The following is a 23,653-nucleotide window of genomic DNA, read 5'->3' on the forward strand; positions in this document are numbered from 1 at the left end:
ACGGTCTCATCCTTTCCATGCACTGTGTGTGTCTGAGTGTCTTTGTGTGTGCTCTAACGGTCTCATCCTTTCCATGAGCTGTGGACAGGTGTGAGGAGTCCTTAACCCCACTGAGGAGCAGAAACACGACACCTTAACGAGAATCACTTCAGGAGGCAAGAGAGAGGGACAGAGAGTGAGATGGAGGACCACCAACAGTCCTCATGGTGATGCCCACTCCTGCCCAGTCAACCCCACTCCTCTCTGGGCAGCAGGTCATCTGTGTGAGGGGGTACAGCTGGAGGAGACTGGAGAGGCCAAACAAACTGTCAGATAAGAGAAAACACACACACACAGCTGCACTCGAACTAGACTACTCTGTTTAACTTCCTTTATCAACACAGCTCAGCTCAATGTTCTTTAACCTGCAATGTAGGAGTTACTCCCTACTCAGCCTTAGTGTGTGTGTGTGTGTGTGTGTGTGTGTGTGTGTGTGTGTGTGTGTGTGTGTGTGTGTGTGTGTGTGTGTGTGTGTGTGTGTGTGTGTGTGTGTGTGTGTGTGTGTGTGTGTGTGTGTGTGTGTGTGTGTGTGTGATGCATGTCTCTTCAGAAGGAACATAAACATGTAATCAGATTGAGTAATTTGAAATTGTCTTCAAATGTTTTTAAGTTCTGTAAATACATTTGTATATATACACACACATCAGAACAGAAAAAGTAACAAGCCATTTATTACAACCATGTTAAATATTGTATTCAAAAGGAAATGACAGGAGATGGGAGGGAGAAAAGCAAAAAAATAAAAACTTCAATGGGAAACAAACAACTTGAACAATTCAACCAACACTGTAATTTCACCATCTTACAACAAAACCAGCCAAAAACTCAAGGCCAATAAATACTATAAACAACAACAATACAATAAAGTACAAACACTTCTCAAATGATCACAGGACGTCTCTTTTTAAAGTATTGCTTTCACACACACGCACACGCACACACACACACACACAACTCTCACTCTGCACATACAGTGCTTACGTACTGATCCTCTGTGAACCAATACGAACTCTTCCTGTGTTAGTGTAAAACACCAGGCCATCACCTGGTTCCAACTAATGCACCCACTGACTCTCAAGGAAAATAAAACAATATCTAGACAAGAACAATAATCATATGATGTCTAAATATGTTTTAAAATGTGACTATACACAACCTTCTGTGACTATATGACTCCCTTCTACTGGCTTGAAAGGGGGGGGGGTAGAAACACAGACAGAGAGAGAGGGGCAGAGAGAGACAGAAATGTAGTGTTGATCGAGTGTTTATTGGTCAGTTCGGGGTAAAGGACAGTGTTGATTGATAGGTCAGTTTAGAGAAACGGAAAGTGTTGATTGGTCAGTTCAGAGAAACCGAGAGTTTTGTTTGGTCAGTTCAGGGGTAAAGGAGAGGCCAGCAGTGACAGCTGCATGATGATGAGATGTGCATATACCCAAAATGCAATGGGAGTGTGTACAGGTCTTCTGCCATGCGGCAGCCTCTAAACAAGTTCTCTGTGTTTGTCAGTGTGTGTGCAGGTCTTCCTCCCTGCAGCCTGGTGTAAACTAACAGTTTATCTCTCTTCTGCTCTGCCTGTGGCCGCCGCTGCCCCTCTCAGCCGACATTAACTCACAGCAGCCCTGAGCTGAGCTGACACACAGATTAGAAATATGGTTTCGTCTGTTGGATCACAGGGATTTCGGTGGGTCACAAACCAACTGGGAACCACGGCCATAGAGAGACAGTCTCACATCTTCAGGGGACAGGGTGACAGGGTGACAGACAGGTCACATACTGTATTAAAAACAGTCTCAGGAATGAAGCTTGGAACGTTTTAGTTGATGGCATCATCTTTCTTCCTGTCCCTCTAGTTTGAATGCATATCCACCAAGTTACTCTAACATCAGTTCCTTCCAGAGAGGTCCCAGTCAGAGGAGGATGGACTTAAACGTAACACACAGACAATCTAACGTTCCACCCATGGCACAGGGAAACACACAACTGGCCAATTAAATCTCTTCACACATAAAATGAGAACACCTCACATAAACATAACCCCAAGCCACCAATCAGAGTCTTTCCCCTACACCTGTGGTCCAATCAGGTGGCCTCGCTCCATTCGGAGACCCCTCCCCTGACATGTGTGTGAAGGGTGTGGTACTGAGGAGGAGATGGGGAGGAGGGGTAGCGGTGGTACTCTGTGAGGGGTGGGCTGGGGTGTTGGGGTGTCTGGTGTGGTCTGGAGCTCTGGGTCTGGCCATGCGAGAGAGAGTCCCCCAGAGGATGAGAGCCTTGGTGGGCTATGGAGCTCAGCTGAGCGTTCCGGGGACTGGAGGAGTAGGGCTGGTGGGGGAAGGTTGTGTAGGGGTCAGTAGGGGTCATGGGGGCTATGGGTGGAGTCAATGGGCAGCTGTAGGACCAGGATGTACAGCTGAGGTTGTCCAGTCTGGGCTCTGAGCCAGCAAACATACACGCCTGCCGCTGCCCCGCCTCTGACCTGTATGGGGAGTCAGAGAGACCAGGGGGAGGGGGGTGGACGGAGGGAGGGAGAGGGGGATGAGGGTAAGCAGACGGCTGATAGTAAGACTCGTCGTTGCTGGGAGAACTGACGATGTAGGGCTTCCTGTACTGGTGATTCTCTGCTGTAGGACAGCTATCATCCGCTGTGGGGAGAGAGGGGGGGGGGGGGTGTAAGATTGAGTAACACACTATAAAGGGGACTGGTCTTCCACTAACAACGACGATCATAGAAACAAATCACGCCAGAGACTAAGTGGCAATACAAACTGCTCCAGTGTTTACAGTGACAGTAATCGTACAAATGCAGCGTAGCGTACCTTTTCTCTTGTTGCAGTGGTACACCTGCATGTGTTCGTGTGTGTCTGGTTGGGGGAGGGTGTAGGGGGCTGGAGGGGGATGAGGAGGTCCTGGGTGGTGCTGCTCACCCCATTCTCACAGGAATAGGGGTGCAAACCCAACCCCCTCGCCTCCCCCCCAAACGGACTCCCACTAGGACACACCCTCTGACGCACTGAGCTACGAGGAACCACAGGATACTCCTTACTGAGAGAGAGAGGAAAAGAGAGAGGGCGAGAGAGAGACAGAGAGAGAGGGGGGGGGAGAAAGGCAGAGATATATACTATTTGCAACATATTTTCAAATCATCTTTTAGTCCAAGCACAGTAATGAGACAGGCCTCCAGTATTAAGAAAACTAAACCACCACCCACTGGGCACACACTGGTTAAATTAACCTTCAATGTAATTTATCAATGTATTATGACGTGGAATCAATGTGGAAAATACATTGGATTTGAAAGAAGTCATCAACCAGTATTGTCTTTATCTCATTTCAACCAGCATTATAAACATTGAAATTAGGGTAAAACTTCAACTTAAATATATTGACATAACCTGACTAACAGGTTGTTACATCAATCTAATTTCAACATAATCATCAGAAATATGTATACATTTAAATTGCCTTTGATCTCGTTTCAATGATAGTAAAATGGTATGTTTCAATAAACATCATTGTTTCAACGGTTAAGCTATCAACCTAAATAAAGAGGTATATTGAAATAAAATGTGAAGTCACAGTCCAATGATTTCTGTCTGAACAGTGACTCTTTAAATGGTATATGAGGGGTAAATGCACTTGATAACAAGTCTACCATCCAGATGCCTACCTCTATGTACCCTGCTTAGCTTTGGAAACAAGCTGGGCTTGTTTCAGATGAGCTATCATTTCAACACATTTCGACATTAATCAGCTTCCATAGTCATTTCCGTAGACTACCTAAATAACATTGAATAGTTAACCTCTAACCTTTCTTACTCAATCTGTATGTGAAAGTAAATTTGAGTGAGGTTGCGTTTATGTCGGATACATCTTTGAAAGTTTAGAAGTAGTTATCATTAGCCCACATGGATGCCAAATTCATAATATTAATAATACACTTTTATTGATGTCTGTTAGTCAGGTTAAGTCAATGTATTTAAGTTGAAGTTTTACCCTAATTTCAATGTTTATAATGCTGGTTGAAATTAGATGAAAACAGTGCTGGTTGATTACTTTTTCAAATCCAATGTATTTTCCACATTGATTCCACGTCACAATACGTTGACAAATTACGTTGGAACTACGTTGATTCAACCAGTGTGTGCCCAGTGAGCAGATATATGAATATATTTTAGGGAAACAGTCTAATTAACGTAGATTTGAAAATATTGTCTAAGCTGCTTGCTAAAATATTACACAATAATTTACTTCCACCCGTTCTTCAATATACTGTATATTTCCATATTTGTGATTCAAAAGCCTCAATTACACACTCAGTATTCCTTTCTTTTTGTAGTCTCCCTCCCAGTTTACACACTCAGTATTCCTTTCTTTTTGTAGTCTCCCTCCCAGTTTACACACTCAGTATTCCTTTCTTTTTGTAGTCTCCCTCCCAGTTTACACACTCAGTATTCCTTTCTTTTTGTAGTCTCCCCCAGTCCCAGTTTACACACTCAGTATTCCTTTCTTTTTTTTGTAGTCTCCCTCCCAGTTTACACACTCAGTATTCCTTTCTTTTTGTAGTCTCCCCCCCAGTTTACACACTCAGTATTCCTTTCTTTTTGTAGTCTCCCTCCCAGTTTACACACTCAGTATTCCTTTCTTTTTGTAGTCTCCCTCCCAGTTTACACACTCAGTATTCCTTTCTTTTTGTAGTCTCCCTCCCAGTTTACACACTCAGTATTCCTTTCTTTTTGTAGTCTCCCTCCCAGTTTGATCATTATTTTTCTATTATAGATTTGCATGTTATGATGTAATTTTACTCTCTCCCTCTCTTGAACACTGGCCTCTCTGTGACCTCAGTGGTATGTAGGGGACACACACACACACACAGTGCTGAAAGATAAAATGCTACTCTAAAAATAAACTCTCATCCGCATGCCACTCCAGATACTCTCCCTCATCTCTCTCTCTGCTCTCATCGTCTCTCTCAGTCTCTCTAACACCCCAGTCCATTCCCTCTCTTCTTTTCACCTCCCTCAGTCTTCACCTAGAGCAGTACAGTGACTCCCCAGTCCTCCCTCCTCATCCCCTCTCCTCCCCCCCTCTTCCCTTCTCCTAAGTTTACAGTCAATTTCTGAGAGGACACTTACTCAAACCGCCTCACACAATATGCACAAAATAGACTGTCCTTTTCAGAGAGAGAGAGCGAGAAGGAGAGAGAGAGAGAGAGAGAGAGAGAGAGAGAGAGAGAGAATCTGTACTCACCCCTGTATCTTAGCCATGCGGTGCAGCTCCATGTCATCACTGCCTCTGAAGCCCTTAGCGAACGGGTTGTTCTCTATCTTCAGCTGGGTGATCTGACAGGGACACAACACACTGCCTTAGATCACCAAACACTGCCCAGCCCTTTGTGTCACTGTGCTGATCCATGAGACACTAAATGTTGAATCTAGACCTGAACAGTTGCTGGAATCTGGGATTCTGGAACACAACATGGAAATTCCACAGACACTGACCATGTTCTGAAAGTATTCATTTTGAACCAGCAGAATAGCAGTGTAAACTGTTTCCCTAAACAGTTGGCAGGTTTAAAGATGGAATCCGCATTAGGAGAAACAGCGCCGCTGTTGACCCCCAACACCTTTGTTATTGTTTTATGGACAAAACAGAGGTGAGGGGAAAAGAACTAAACAAAGTTAGTTGTTTGCTGTAATTCCTTTGTTGTTGTAATATCCCAAATGAACGTAGCAGTTTCACCAAGGACTCCAGCTTTAAAGTCCTTATGTGCAATATAGTTGTCCTAGGGACATTTGGGGTGAAAAATAGGTATTTTCATTGACAATGACACGGTGGGAAACTTGCCGTTGGTTTGTGTTTTTCTTGTTAGGCGTGGTGATGTGTTTATCACAGCGCACGTGGGCTTTCACTATGGAGCGATATAAATGCCAACAGCAACTGAATTAAACAATTTTAAATTTGTGGTCAGGAATTCAATTTGCATTCAATAGTTTAGAATTTTGTCTTGCACATAATTTGAACTTGTATTTCATGTGTTTCAGTGTGTGTTTCAGTGTGTGATTCTGTGTGTGTGTGTGTGTGTGTGTGATTCTGTGTGTGTGTGTGTGTGTGTGTGTGTGTGTGTGTGTGTGTGTGTGTGTGTGTGTGTGTGTGTGTGTGTGTGTGTGTGTGTGTGTGTGTGTGTGTGTGTGTGTGTGTGTGTGTGTGTGTGTGTGTGTGTGTGTGTGTGTGTGCGTGCGTGCGTGCGTGCGTGCGTGCGTGCGTGCGTGCGTGCGTGCGTGCGTGCGTGCGTGCGTGCGTGCGTGCGTGCGTGCGTGCGTGCGTGCGTGCGTGCGTGCGTGCGTGCGTGCGTGCGTGCGTGTGTGTGTGCATTCGGAAAGTATTTGGACCCCTTCTCTTTATCCACATTCTGTTACATTACAGCCTTATTCTAAAATGGATGAAGTAAAACAATGTCCCCATTAACCAACACACAATACCCCATAAGGACAAAGAAAAAACACGTTTAAAAAAAATAAAAAACAGAAGTACCTTATTTACACAAGTATTTATACAAGTATTCAGACCCTTTGCTATGATACTCGAAATTGAGCTCAGGTGCATCCTGTTTCCTTGAGATATTTCTACAACTTGATTGGAGTCCACCTGTGGTAAATTCAATTGACTGGACAGGATTTGGAAAGGCACATGCCTGTCTATATAAGGTCACACAGTTGATAGTGCATTTCAGAGCAAAATCCAAGCTATGAGTTTGAAGGAATTGTCCGTAGAACTCAGAGACAGGATTGTCTCGAGGCACAGATCTGGGTAAGGGTACCAAAACATTTCTGCAGCATTGAAGCCACTCCTCAGTAAAAGGCACATGACAGCCCACTTGGAGTTTGCCTAAAGGCACCTAAAGAACAAGATTCTCTGGTCTGATGAAACCAAGATTGAACTCTTTGGCTTGAATGCCAAGTGTCACGTCTGGAGGAAACCTGGCACCATCCCTACGGTGAAGCATGGTGGTGGCAGCATCATGCTGTGGAGATGTTTTTCTGCGGCAGGGACTAGGAAACTAGTCAGGATCGAGGGAAAGATGAACAGAGCAAAGTACAGAGAGATCCTTGATGAAAACCTGCTCCAGAGTGCTCAGGACCTCAGATTGGGGCGAAGGTTCACCTTCTAACAGGACAACAACCCTAAGCACACAGCCAAGACAACGCAGGAGTGGCTTCGGGACAAGTCTCTGAATGTCCTTGAGTGGCCCAGCCAGAGTCCAGACTTGAACCTAATCGAACATCTCTAGAAAGACCTGAAAATATCTGTGCAGCGACGCTCCCCATCCAACTTGACAGAGCTTGAGAGGATCTGCAGAGAAGAATGGGAGAAACTCCCAAAATACAGGTGTGCCAAGCTTGTAACGTCATACCCAAGAAGACGTTAGTCTGTAATCATTGCCAAAGGTGCTTCAACAAAGTACTAAGTAAAGGGTCTGAATACTTATGTAAATGTGATATTTCCATTTTTTTATTTGTAATAAATTTGCCCCAAAAATATAAAACCTCTTTTTGCTTTGTCATTTTGGGATATTGTGTGTAGATTAATGATATATTTTTTCATTTTAGAATAAATTCATTTTTAGAATAAGGTTGTAACGTAACAAAATGTGAATAAAAGTGAAGGGGTCTAAATACTTTCCGAATGCACTGTGAAGGAAACACCAACATAAACTGTCTCAATAGGGCGTTGGGCCACCACGAGCCGCCAGAACAGCTTCAATGCATCTTGGTGAAGATTCTACAAGTGTCTGGAATTCTATTGGAAGGATGCAACACCTTTCTTTAATGAGCAATTCTATCATTTGGTGTTTTGTTGATGGTGGTGGAAAACGCTGTCTCCATAAACAGCCATAAGTGTTGAATTTGGTTGAGATCTGGTGACTGAGACACACACACACACACCATTTAAACCCCCTATGCTCCTTTGAGACCCCTCTTTCATAGTCACTGAGATCTCTTCTTCTAGCCAGGGTAGCCAAAATAACGGGCAACTGGGCATTTTGGTACATGACTCTAAGCATAATGGGATGTTAATTGCATAATTCACTCAGGAACCACACCTGTGTGAAAGCATCTGCTTTCAATATACTTCGTATCTCTCATTTACTCAAGTGTTTCCTTTATTTTGGCAGTTACCTGTATGTGTGTGAGAGTGATTTCACTATGGCGCTGGAACAATAACATATATGATCAAAGGAAAGGAACAGGTCAGAGCTGCCCTGTGATGCGTAAACACTGGGATGTAATCAAACTGGACATGTTGAGTTGAGAACAGTGATCGCAGGGGAAAATGCACTGATTCACATGGCTAACACAAATCTATATATACCCATAAGATAACTCTGGCCTGTACAACAGGACCTGGACAATTTAACTGTATCTATGCCAAAAGAATCCAGAAATATCTGATCAAATAAGATGAACAAAAATGTGACTTTAAATTATTATTTTTTTAATCATAAATTATTTTGTGTGTTCAGTGTTTCGGTACCTTGTGGTTCTGGTATGATGTCACGGCGATGAAGGCGGTCTCTGAGAACACGTGCGTGCAGAAGGCAGTGTTCTTGGAACCAAACCTGTTGTATTCGTCTGCTTTGACGATATGGAGGCGGGGCTGGTATTTATGCATGGAGTTTAATATGATCTGCAATACAACAAAAACTAATACATTAAACCAATGCTCTAACTCCATCCCACTTGTAGAAGGATATATTCAATAGGCCTATCCATAAATGTGCCCTTGTGTCTGGGCACATGCTATGCTGAAGCTAAATAGTTTATTTCCAAATGTGTGTCTTTATGTACCAATGCACTGTGCATATGTTTGTCGTGTCAGTGATTTTGTTCCCTCTCTGGTAGCCATGCTCCGTGTGTAATAGTAAAGTATTAACAGATAATAGGCCTAGCAGAAAGCAGATAATAGTGTGTGTGTGTGCGTGCGTGTGCGTTCATCGAGAGGCCTAATCCTAATTGTTGTGACGGTCCCACCAGGCATGGATGAGCTAATGACCCTTAACGTACCTAACATCATTATTGAGGTTACCACTGTTCTAACAGAACCACAGCAGACAGCAGCACTATCCCTTCACACACACACACACACACACACACACACACACACACACACACACACACACACACACACACACACACACACACACACACACACACACACACACACACACACACACACACACACACACACACACACACACACACACACACACACACACACACACACAGGGTAGAGAGGTTGAGGACTAACGTGTCCGAAGGGGTCCAGATGGTTGTTGGTGAGTTTGAGTTTCTGGAAGGAGACAAGCTGACGTGTCCAGTGGCTTCCGGTGGCCGGAGAGTCAGGATGGACGTACAACCTCCCTGGCATGGCCGGCTCCGCCTTCCCCGTCACAGACCTGACACACACATACACACAAAATTCACACATTGACAACTCAACCAAATATCAATCACAATTGGATGCTAATGTGAGAGTCAGTTGGCCCTAGTCTGACCCAGCCCTGCCCTTTTACCTGGCCCTCGTACTGTGTGTCTCGCTCTCTCTCTCTCACACACACACACACACACACACACACACACACACACACACACACACACACACACACACACACACACACACACACACACACACACACACACACACACACACACACACACACACACACACACACACACACACACACACACACTAACGTGGCCATGCTATTTACTGTGTTTGTCGTGCTGTCACAGGAGAGACATAGATCTGACATGCCATGGTGCGCCGCTGGCTGTATCTATTATTATTACTAGACCAACATCAGAGACACCGCTGGCCCCTGTCTGTTACATCAGGATATGTTAATACCAATACAGGTGTTAATCAGAGCAATGAGGTACAAGCAAATTTCCAAAAACTATTGTCCATGTAGGAAAAATATAAACGCAACATGTAAAGTGTTGGTCCCATGTTTCATGAGCTGAAAGATTCCAGAAATGTTCCATAAGCACAAAAAGCTTATTTCTCTCATATTTTGTGCAGAAATTTGTTTACATCCCTGTTAGTGAGTATTTCTCCTTTGCCAAGATAAACCATCCACCTGACAGTTGTGGCATATCAAGAAGCTGATAAAACAGTATAATCCTTACACAGGTGCACCTTGTGCTGGGGACAATAAAATGACACTATAAAATGTGAAGTTTTGTCATACAACACAATGCCACATATTTTTGAGGAAGCGTGTAATTGGCATGCTGACTGCAGGAATGTCCACCAGAGCTGTTGCCAGAGAATTTAATGTTAATTTCTCTACCATAACAGCCTCACAACCGCATATCATGTGTAACCACTCCACCCCAGGCCCTCCACATTCGGCTTCTTCACCTGCGGGATTGTCTGAGACCAGCCCTTTTGTGGGGAAAAACATATTCTGATTGGCTGAACCTGGCTCCCCAGTGGGTGGGCTTATCAGAAAGTAAACCAAATTCCAATTCCACATTTTCCTTATTGAAAAGCGTTGACGACAATTGGAATTTCAGTGTACTTCCTGAATTGACTGGAGTTTAATTTAATTGATCCCAAGCTTGCCACTTTAATGACAATAGCCTATGACTTGTGTGCGTGTTGTTGTTGTGTGTATGACTCCTTAAGTTGGAATCTGTCAGAGAAGAATGCCCTCCAACTGGCAACAACTGGACCGAGCTGGCAAACATGTTCGCTGAAGTTATTCCACTTCTGTCAAATATGGCAGGGAAATGACAGAGCACCGCTGATATTTACAAACAAATAATCTACCCATGCATAACAACATTCACATTAGGCATTAACATAGTCCCTTGTCTAAACATATGACTGAAAATGGAGCGCCCATCTTCTATTGTATCAGATGAATGACATGTCCTTAAGGGTGCCACGGGGCTCCATCGTGTGACCAGGGAGAGGAGACATACGCAGCACGAGAGGGTTTATGCCGCATTCAAGTCATGTTGGAAATCTGGGACCTCCTAGTTGAAATGAGCGTAAGTTATTTGCATAAAGCTTAATATTGGTTGTTATCGATACTTTCCAGGAGGGAAACTCGGGTAAGATCTTTCTACAACGAGTAAGCAAGTTGGAAATGTCTGAGTTTATGAGTATCCCACATCTCCCTTGCAGCCTGGTGCTGACCTCAGTGAAACCTAGCCTATAATCTGCCCGCCACATGAACCCATGGTACTGAGACTGAGCCCGGCAGTCAGGGGCAGGAGGTGTGATGCACAGGCAGCAGGCTGACACAGGAAACTAGGCCACAGAGCACAGGGCACTGAGAGGGACCGTGACGTCACGGCAGTGGGTAAGCAGGCCTAAACATCCACGTCCCTGCTCTGTGTTATGTTTCTCTCTCTATAATGCTGTTAAAATATATATTGTTTTACTATTTCTTTTTAGCAGCTCAAAACACATAACGTAGGCTATTTAAATATACAAAGTTTTGATATATAGCTAGCTTACCATTTATTATCTGCAAACTTGTAGCGGTGGTCATCCGCTGGCACGATATCCATGAGGAGGATGTACTTGGCTTTAGGGTTGAGGCCCGTAACCTTCACCTTGTAGCAGGGGAACATCCGCCTGGCGAGACAGCAACACCACAGACAGTCGTGATCATAGCAATATCAGTAGCCTATCACTGAGGCATAGCAGCCATTGCTGCAGTTGTGAGCAAAACCCGAAACTAAACGAGAAACATCGAAACAATTTACGGAGTGGCTGCGGTTCCAGATTTTCTGGAGGCCCAATTTGTTCTGGCTAAAGATAATGAGATTTCTGTCCTCCTAAAAAAATGTGTAGCTGCTGCCGCTTCCCCCTCCTTAAATCGGCAATGAACGACTGTCTGGTGTAGCCTACAAACTTCATGTTGTACACAAAGGATATGGTCGACATGTTCTCGCTATTGAATTCCATGCCTCAGTAGGATATTAAGCATAAGCATGATTTCATGTTCTTTTTTCCGGAGAGGAGTTAAGCTACATGCAGCTATTTACATGTTGAACACAAAAGACATGATCAACATGCTCGTACAAACTCAAGTGGGGAGTTGCATGCAGCTATCTAGGCAGCATATCAAACACAAGCAAGACACAGTCACAGTCCAATTAGCGATTTAAAGTTATTTTCAATCATCATTGTAAACTTTGGCCAAGCAAGAAGCAGACAGGCAGTCAAAGTAGCAGTGTTTTTTTCAGCAACTCTGGCTAGTGGCTTCCGTATGACAACTACAAAGATTAGCCTCCATCATCACGCAACATGCAGATTGTTTTTTCTCCAATTCAATGTGTAGGGATTGCGTCCCTCTTGTGCAAGTGCAATATCCAATACAACAGACAGATATGGTTGTAGGCAGCCTTCATAAATCACTGTAGAGTTTTTCTTTAAACTGTTCAGAAGTATGAGGCAGATACATAGCCCACTGGGCACACCATGTCACTTCAATGTGGAAATGTGGATAATATTTGGTTGAGGTGTTGATCAATGAGATTTCAACCTTTATTCACCCACTCAAAAAGACAGACAGAAGTTTGTTGAATTGCCAACGTGTCATCACTATGCTTTCAACACTTCTGAAATCACAGCCAAATTATAATGGAAAAACAATGTCAGATTTTTGGTTTAGTGATCATCTACATGTGTTATCGCTGCACTTTCAACCATTTAAAACACAACAAAGTTCAAATGGGAATGCAATGTCAGATATTTTGTATTTGGATCTCATAGCACAACCAAATTACCTGGATTGTAGTTGAGATTAGATTAAAAGTACATAGTGCAAGTGATCAATGCTGTTCCGAGATTCTGCGCAGGCTATTATAGCAATTGTAAAGATCTCCACAGACCTAAAACCTTTGCATGTAACTTGATCATGCACGCTTTCTAAGATTACATAAAAACAAATGTATAGTTACGTTAGGCTAAACTCAAAATGTGGCCATTTTAAGATAGAAAAAATACTGTTACTTTAGTTTCTAAAATAGTTTTAGCTTTAGGCTATTGACAACGCAACCAAATATCAATATTTAAAGGATATTGAATGATTGAATAGTTTCATCTGAGCCACAGCCTTAATTATATTCTTTGAAGTTTATTTTTGGTTTAGTTGGAGATGTGAATCCAAACTTCAAGATCATTTGTTAACTTGTCAACAAGTTAATAGGCTATTTATTGCATTACAAAAGTGATATTGAATTGTGTTTTGTTGTCAATGCAACTAAATATCAACATTTGAATCTTTTGTGCCACTGATTTAGACTGGTTTTAATTCCAGTATTGTCTACAAATTATTAATTGATCAATTGGATTCACGTCTCCATCTCAACAAAGAATCAAAGTTAAAGAACATGACTAAATCAAATCTAACTTTATTTAAAGTGTATTTCAAATTTGATTGGATTTAGTACTATTGTTTAACTTAGATTTTTGTTTGAGATGCAGAAGTCGATCCAACATATCAATTAATAATTTGTAGACAAACTGGAATTAGTCAGTGGCACAGATGGAACTATCCAAGCAGACGATACATCTCCTTCAAATGTTGATATTTGGTTACGTTGGCACAATTCAATATCCAGATAGTCTACAAATGAATAATTGATATAGACGTCTTCACCTCAACCAAAAATCTAAGTTAAATAATAGGACTAAATCTAATCAAACTTTAAACACACTTTAAATAAAGTTTGATTTAGTCCTATTCTTTTGCCTTGATTTTTGGTTAAGATGGAGACTTGAATCCAATGATTCATTTGAAGATTACATTTGAAATCAACCAAAGCTTGAAACCCTAGGCCTATACCGTGCCTATACCGTGCCTATACTGTGCCTATACCGTGCCTATACTGTGCCTATACTGTGCCTATACTGTGCCTATACCGTGCCTATACTGTGCCTATACCGTGCCTATACCGTGCCTATACCGTGCCTATACTGTGCCTATACAGTGCCTATACCGTGCCTATACAGTGCCTATACAGTGCCTATACCGTGCCTATACAGTGCCTATACAGTGCCTATACCGTGCCTATACAGTGCCTATACAGTGCCTATACAGTGCCTATACAGTGCCTATACCGTGCCTATACTGTGCCTATACAGTGCCTATACAGTGCCTATACCGTGCCTATACAGTGCCTATACAGTGCCTATACTGTGCCTATACAGTGCCTATACCGTGCCTATACAGTGCCTATACAGTGCCTATACCGTGCCTATACCGTGCCTATACCGTGCCTATACAGTGCCTATACAGTGCCTATACCGTGCCTATACAGTGCCTATACCGTGCCTATACTGTGCCTATACTGTGCCTATACTGTGCCTATACCGTGCCTATACTGTGCCTATACTGTGCCTATACTGTGCCTATACTGTGCCTATACCGTGCCTATACAGTGCCTATACCGTGCCTATACAGTGCCTATACAGTGCCTTATTCACGCCCCTTTACTTTTTCCACATTTGGTTGTGTTACAGCCTGTATTTAAAATGAATTAACCTTTCTTTAGATGTTATGTCACTGATCTACACACAATACCCCATAAGGTCATAGTGGAATTACGTTTTTAGACATTTTTACAAATAAATAAAATGAACAGCTGAAATGTCTTGAGTCAATACGTATGTAACAGCATAGCTTCCGTCCCTCTCCTCGCCCCTACCTGGGTTCGAACCAGGAACCCTTTGCACACATCAACAGCTGCCTACCACGAAGCATCGTTACCCATCACTCCACAAAAACAACTACTTCAAGGTCTCAGAGCGAGTGACGTCACCAATTGAAATGCTATTAGCGCGCACAACGCTAACTTCCAAGCCATTTTACATCGGTTACACGTATTCAACCCCTTTGTTATGGCAAGCAAAAATAACTTCAGGAGAAAAAAAATGCTTAAGTCAGATAAGTTGCATGAACTAACTCTGTGTGCAATAATGTTGTTTAATATAATTTTTTTCACACTTTGGATGGTGTATTAATACACCCAGCTACTACAAAAATACAGGTGTCCTTCCTAACTCAGTTAACGGAGAGGAATGAAACCACTCAAGGATTTCACCATGAGGCCAGAGTAAAATGGCTGTGATAGGAGAAAACTCCTATGGATCACCGATAGCGTAGTTACTCCACAATATTAACCTACATGTATTTTAGAATATAAAAATATTACAATCATGCATCTTGTTTGCAATAAGGCACTAAAGTAATACTGCACAAAATGTGGAAAATAAATACACTCTTTGTCCTAAATACAAATCATTATGTTTGGGGCAAATACAACACATCACTGAGAACCACTCTTTATATTTTCAAACATAGTGGTGGCTGCACCATGTTATGGGTATGCTTGTCATCGGCAAGGACTAGGGAGTTTTTTAGGATAAAAAGAAAAGGAACAGAGCTAAGCACAGGCAAAGTCCTAAAGGTTTAGTCTGCTTTCCAACAGACACTGGGAGACAAATCCACTTTTTAGCAGGAAAATAACCTAAAATACAAGGCCAAATATACACTGGAGTTACTTACCAAGATGGCTTTGAATGTTCCCGAGTAGCCTAGTTACATTTTTTACTTAAATTGGCTGAAAGATATATGGCAAGACTTGAAAATGGCTGTCCAGGAACAATCAACAACCAACTTGACAGAGCTTGAAGAATAAATAAAAAAATAATGGGCAAATATTGTACAATCCAGGTTTGCAAAGCTCTTAAGAGACTTACCCAGAAAGACTTCAAGCTGTAATTGCTGCCAAAGGTGATTCTAACATGTATTGACTCAGGGGGTTGAATACTTATCTAATCAAAATATATTAGTGGTTTTTTTTTTAAACGTCCACTTTGACATTAGATTATTTTGTGTAGATCGTTGACAAAAAAAAGACAATTTAATCACACTTTGTATAAGGAAAAAGTTGAGGGGAATTAATACTTTGAGGGCACTGTATGTATTGTCAATTTTCTGTTGAACCCTGGGTTGAATTGAAACATAGCTCTAGATGACTTTGCAAATGCGATATAGGCCTAAATAGTATCATTGATGATCTCCTAAAATACAGTTAAATTTAATTTTCTCTGTTAAACCTTTGGAATGACTTTGATAGCTATAGTGAATTTTGTTATTTAGAGACCTCTCAATAACCATTCTCACGATAGTACATTGGTATTAGTCAGTGATAAATATCAAAGCTAAGCAGGGCTTGGTTAAAACTCTGGATGGGAGAACAAATGAATAGCTCTAGATAGAACAACTCTCCAGTAGGAAGTGCTGCTCAGCCTATTGTTTTTTTCTGATGGCAGATATACAGTGAGCTCCAGAAGGGACAAAAAGTACTGGGACAAATGAACTTATATGTATGTGTATTAAAGTAGTCATGCCTCTGTAACTTTCTCACTCATCAATATTCACAATTCATTCAGGATGATCAGTCATCATGGTAGCATCCACATTAATGTAGAAGTATTTTGAATCATATTCTTATTAACAATAAAAGTGAGTAAAAAATGACAATACATTATTTACTGTTAATTTCTATTGGGCACAAAATAATCTGAAACACAACCAAAGCAAACAGCAAATGTATCAAACAAGTTTGTAGAGTGACAGGCTTGATGGAATCATTGCGTGCTAGGAATATGGGACTAAATATTAAACTTTTGACTACCTTAATACACATAAGTGAATTTGTCCCAAACATTTGGTCCCCTAAAATTGGGTGACTATGTACAAAAAGTGCTGTACTTTCTGAATGGTTCACCCGATATGGATGAACATTTCCTCAGATTAAAGCTGACAGTCTACACTTTAACCTCATCGTCATCATATCATTTCAAATCCAAAGTGTTAGAGCACAGAGCCAAAACAACAAATATTTGTCACAGTCCTAATACATAGCATATTGACCAACTATGATTTTTCAGTGTAAACATGTTCCTGTTGATTCAGGATTTAAACTCACTATGTAGGAGTGAAATGAACCCTAAGTGTTGTAATAGAACCCCCAGCGTTGGTGTTAATAACCAGAGTTATTTTGTACAGTGTGAAGAGTAACCCACCAAAACCCCGCTTATCATTATCATATCTCCAAGCATGCTCTACTGCAGGTAGATTTTTAAAGATGATTTTTCATATCTGTGTTTTTGGTTTTGGTTTTGATTGATTTATTAATCTTATGCTACACAACAATAAATAACATACAATCAATTAGTTAGATTTATTGTACCTGTTACTGAAATGGTTGTTCCAGTTTAAATGGTTTAGGTAGTCTTCTTATCAACTTTCCTAAACCTGAAAGTCATTCTGAATGCAGGTTGCAGGTGATTAAAAAGATTCCAGCTGTTGAATATCCTAACTCTGACTGGATTCCAATAGGAATTACACATCACTTTGCAAGCCAGCATAATGTGACTTGCAGGCCTGATGTGGCCTGTAAACCAGGAGTATCCTAACACCACTGTGTACGGGTAAGCCATCAAAGTAAGGCCTTATGATATATGTATTGCATTGTCATAGAGTTTAATTTTAATGGTCACATATGACTAGGTACTCACTTGGTGAATGCCACAGGCCTTTAAAATGAAATAATGAAATAACCATGTCTTTGTCACTAACACATACAGTCATGGGTGGAAACTCTACAATTCACTCGAAAAGAAAAGGCACCTGAGAAATATGCAAATTAGGCTTTACACCGTAGTGTTAAAACAACACCTAAAAAGTATCTACTGTAACACTAGAGGTGTTCATTTCTTACACTGAGAATGTTTAACAGCATCAGCGCTAAGCAAAGTGAGTCCAGTTTACTCTAAATGAAGTGTTTTACGCTGTAGGTGTTGCATATTACTCTACAGTAGAGCTATGCAAACACCACAACCAAGTTCATTTGAACACTTTAAGAGTTAAATTGGGAACACTGTAAAAGAGTTAAAATCTTTAACGCTTTCAAAGGTGTTATTTTAACACTAGTTCAGTGGGACTCATATGTTCACTGAAATTAGTGTACATTTAACACTTTCAGAGTTAAATGTATTCCATTTATATTGCTGTATACTTTTGGAGCTCACTGTAACTTGAAGCTCCAAAGCTGTTTCAAAGGTACATATTCAACATATTTTAAACAGGGTTTGTCTATGTGTTGAAGATATAACGTTGTTTCAAAGGTACAAATTCAACATATTTCATACAAGTTTGTCTATGTTGAAAACTGGTTACAATGATGACATAATCCTGTGGTTGAAATGTCACCTTCCAAACAACAGTTGATTACTTTTTTTTCAAATCCTATGTATTTTCACGTAGATTCCACGTCACAATAACATTGACAAGTTACTAGCTACGTTGATTCAACCAACCAGTTTGTGTCCAGTGGGAAGATACATCATCATGGTTCGATCAGAAGAAGGTGAGTAAAGAGAGAAACGTGAAGGGGGTGAAGTGTGAGCAGCAAGAAAAAATGTGTGCGTAGAATAACACGTACAGGAGGTGATTTGGAGGCGTAGCTTTGAGAAAGAGGTTTCCCCAATCATTTATTAGGCTAATGAGAAAATTGTATTACTTGATAATGTGTACCCGGCCAATAGCCTATTTGTTATGGGCCTAATTATAAATACAAAACGTTACAAACAGTAGGCCTAATCACACAAATGTTACATGTTTAACAGTTCTAGGCCTAGTGGACACATTTTTATTTTCTCTAAATGTTCAGTGTTAATTAAAGGAAGCTCAAAAAACCTATAGCCTAAGCTATAGAAGAGAGAAAACCATATGTACTAGTTTATAGGCTTAATTGTAGCCTATAATGGACACGAATGTTCATTCTCCTATAATGCAAGAACACATATAGCACTCATTTACCTTCCCGCTTTAGTGATAATCATCTCTGTTCCGACCTCATGGAACTTCTCCCACAGCTCGCGCTCGTGCAAGTAGACTTTTATTCCCTCCATCCCCTGAGAACAGAGAACAGATAAGATAAGAGATATATATACTAAATATTTCAACCAAAGTCCCGATCCCTCCTTGAAGGACGATCCTACCAATAGGCCTACATAAACTTAATTGAACATTGTAAAAACAGTTTAAAAAACAAACACACGTAAGCCTTTACAGACTGACCAATAACAATGTATTTTATCTTAATGAGACTGTTGAACTGTTGGAACGGTTTGATTATAATGACAATACGTTTGGCCACATATTAATATTAATAACAATAACTATTGTAAGCCTATTTATTAGACGCTGCATAGGCCTACACTGTTAAATAGGCTACTGAAGGTTTCACATTTATAAGAAAAGCCCGATATTTTCACTAACTGAGTTTGACACAGATTTAACCAGAGAGTCAGTCAGTCAGTGTTGCTCTGGGCATGTTCTAGGTAACCAACCCACTGTTTAGAAACCAAATCTAGGTCATATTCAGCCCCGCGTATCTAAAATTGGCTATTTGTTTCTACTTTGAAATGAAATGCGCTACTTCGTCGACTTTAGTTTTTAAATTGGGGGGAATAATCGTTTAAATTAGTGGCCTATATTATTCAGAGTATTTTCATTTGTTCTCTTCAATAGGCTATGGGCCTACTATAGACTATTAACTTAATTACATTATTTTCAACAATTACTTTCACTTCGCTTTAGAAGAGAAAATCATGCATAAATCGTGATCACCCACAATTTAAAAAAAGATACAAGTGCATCGTTTTCATGTTTTGAAAAATGTTACATTTACACACTCACAAACGGGAAGTTACCTGCTGTGTGCACGAGGTCTCCGGTGACGGTGGAGAGCTGGAGCTAGTGTGATTCTCGGGTTTGTTCTCTTTCGGTGATTCGGTGTCTGTGTCCATGCGCTCTGGGATGGCGAACGGGTCCCCGCCGTTAGCCATCACACTCTCTACAGTACCTGACACCAAGGGACACACTGACGGGATAGACACGACACAACACAACACAACACAACGCACACACAATTATCTGATAGGTTAATAATAAAGTATTAACATACTGTAATTTAGGCCTATCAGGCCTGGGATAACAGAGATGATAATAATGATTTGAATTCAATATAATCCTCAGTCTAATTTCACAGAAAATATGACAAAATTCAAACTAAAACTATATTACAAAATAAGCTGTGTTGTGCATTTGAAAACATATTGGGCCTAAAGAAATAAGCTCATACATAAATGGTCTAGATAATCAAATGAAACAAACATTTAAATGTCTATTTAGATAGTCAATGAAATGTATATAATTCTGATTTAGATAGTCATCTGCAACATGTAGTCTTGTTAAATATCAGTAGGCTAAGGCTGTATCTATTATTCATCTATTATTTAAAATGTGTTTTGGCTAAATCACAGCGTGGGCATATTTAACAACGTGTAATAATAACAATAGTAATAATCATTATCATCATCATAATAATAGAATAACAGTCATAATTAATAATAAGATAACAATAATAGGAATAGGCTTAGTGATCATAATAATGTATGTAGCATATCGTTACTAATAACGCGTAACAATAGTGATTAAATGTGCTATTAGTAAGCTAATAGATAGACGGTTATATAAAGATGCTATTATTATAAGCTGTGAATGATCAGGGCCCACTGGTAAAACATTGTTTTGTTTTCTATAAATTATTGACAATAAAATTTGCAGTGACACTAAATCCAAACAGTGTTTCGAGACGAGCGAAGAGGGGTCCAGTTTGGCTTATTGTTGGTAAAATCCCGGACTGCACCTCACTGTACCAGACCTGGCCTCAAATACATGCGTATTTACTAGGCCTATTTGTCATTGAAATACTTATTTTCCCTGTATTTGAGTATTTTCAAATAATGTGGCCAAATTAGCTACTTATATTGGAATTATTTGAAAGTATTTGCAAGTAAATTCATGTAAATAGCCGAAACTACACTATTTTGAAATAGGATACTTGTTTCCATTATTTCAAATACCCCTTGGACCAAACGGACCTTGGTTAAAATGTTATTTAAATATTTGTATTTGAAAATACACTTGTCTGTGTATTTGTGTATTTTCAAAAACTTACCAAGTGTTTCCAAAAACATTCCAATATTCAACTAGCCTACTTATATTTTCAAATAAAAATGATCCAAATCCTTACTTCGAAATGTATTTAGGCTATTTCAATTACTTTCAAAGAATTTGAACACAGGTCTGCACTCTACATTAACTCTGGACCCGGATATTGAAGACATAGAGACAGCCGTCTACAGCCAAGCCGCTGAATCTAAACAACACCTCATCCAGCCGCACACATTCACTTAAACACTCCTCACACACTCTTCGGGTCTGTGTACCTCATGCGCTGTTCTGTTTCGGTCCTGGAGACCAGAGTTCCACGGTCATCCTGGTGTGTGTGTGTTTGTTAGATCAGGGTCCAGAGTCGCTGTGTCACCTTATCCGAAATTCTCCAAACACGCAGACCCACAGAGTTCACCGAATTAAATAGAACACTCCATCAGACCTCCGTCAGTAAAGCATTATTATGGGGGATAATCACACTGGACGAAGGTTAGGCTGTATACGTTTAGTATTTTAAAACTGGATTGTACCATGCGTCTGAATGAATTGCCCTATGTCTGACTGTAACCGTTAACGGTTGCCGAAGCCAGCCTGGTCCACCAGAGACCCCCAGTCTTTTCCCGCATTCCCGACTCCTCTGCCTCTATCTCCGTGCAGCTGTCTATCGTGTGCGGAGCTGGAGCTCGGTTTGACCCTCAAATCAGGAATTACCCATTTCAAGGCACCCCCTACGTTTTTCAGCCCCCACCCCCCATCATACCCTCGCGTCATAGCCAGTTACTGAAATAATGTAGGCCTATAAGATTGCTCTCCCTCCCTCCCACACCCCACTCCCCTTTCGCTCAGACACAGAGAGCGCAGTGGCCTTGTCATTCATGCTAATAAAGATGCTATGGTATCTGAATCTGAAAGAAAGATAGAGAGAGACAGAGAGAGAGACATAGAGAGAGACAGAGAGAGAGACAGAGAGAGAGAGAGAGAGAGAGAGAGAGAGAGAGAGAGAGAGAGAGAGAGACAGAGAGCTTTAGCAACAGTGGCCTTGTCATTCATGCTAATAAAGATGCTATGAATCTGAGAGACAGACCGAGAGACGGAGAGAGAGAGGACAGAGATTAATTTATTTCCTGCATGGTCAGGGATTATTTTAAGAAAATGGAGGTCGGTTTGTGAGGATTTGGTTTGATGTAAAGAGCATGAAGGTACTATTATCCCTATTTAAGAGGGGAGCAATTTCTGTAAATACATGCATGCATGATCTCCGGATATAAATACTATAATAAACTGTGTGGTTTGAACCCTGAATACTAATTGACTGGCAGCTGTGGTATCAGACCTATACCACTGAGATAACAAAATATGTGTTTTCCTGCTCTAATTACGTTGGTAACCAGTTTATAATAGCAATAAGGCACCTCGGGAGATTATGGTATATGGCCAATATAGCACGGTGTCCAGGCACTCCGCTTTGCGTCGTGTGTTAAGAACAGCCCTTAAACGTGGTATAATGGCCATATACCACACCCCCTCGGGCCTTGTTGCTTAATTATACTCTTTCCCTATTCTTATATAATAGCTAGGATAACCTACATGTATATTATCTCAAAGGCTACCATCCTCCACACAGCATTTCACTGTAGGGCGCTGCGTCTGTATTAAGAATCGAGATAATCAACCGGTCGCATCCATTACAGTGCAGCTCTTGAGCAGAGTCAACCGGAGTTGAAGGGGTCAGCATGAGGTAAACAGGCGCTCGTTTGAGCTCTGCTCTCTCCGTTAGGTGGAATATACTTGACTCTGATTTTAATAAAATAATCAATCCACGAGCACACACACACACACACACACACACACACACACACACACACACACACACACACACACACACACACACACACACACACACACACACACACACACTCTGAAATAGGATAGGCTTGCAGCAATACAGCCTATTACTTTAGTGTGAAATTATAGCCTGTACTCGTTGGTGTAAGAAAATAGGCCAACATCGCGTAAACATAGCCTAATTATAACTAATTATGATTTGCTTTTCACACATGTTCTTGGCTACGGCTCATAGGTTACCGACGATGACTCTGTAGCCTTGACATTCTGCTTCGATAATGCTCTTGTTCCTCAAAACGGTCATTTGTCACAGCAATAAACTCGTTATTACAGAATTGTCACCAGAATTTAGGCTTTTACGCATGCAGTGTCCCGAGTGCTCTAAAGCGCAAGGTTTTCTTCAATCCAACAATTATTTCCTAAAGTGATAGCCTAGCATATGATTTAGGCCAATATTAGGCATATTCGTAAAAGGCTTGACACTATTTTTTTTTTAAATAAAAAGACAAACACCTATAGCCTGTCGATGCATGGTCTCCAAAACAGATCAGTAGTAGGTTATTTCAACAATTGTTGTATTTTACCGTGTTCAGGTGGCAGTTCCGCGCTGGGACATTTACTGTCTATTCGGTCAGTAGCGGAGGTCTAGTGTGT

At 41.0% G+C, this 23,653-nt stretch overlaps 1 pseudogene; it reads right to left on the minus strand.

Annotated features, from left to right (window-relative positions):
- Positions 1-692: 692 nt before the first annotated feature.
- On the minus strand, positions 693-21,876 carry LOC135542464 (T-box transcription factor TBX5-like; annotated as a pseudogene).
- Between the last annotated feature and the right edge of the window lie 1,777 nt (positions 21,877-23,653).

This window comes from Oncorhynchus masou, chromosome 1 (genome assembly GCF_036934945.1).
Source record: "Oncorhynchus masou masou isolate Uvic2021 chromosome 1, UVic_Omas_1.1, whole genome shotgun sequence".
NCBI lineage: Eukaryota > Metazoa > Chordata > Actinopteri > Salmoniformes > Salmonidae > Oncorhynchus > Oncorhynchus masou.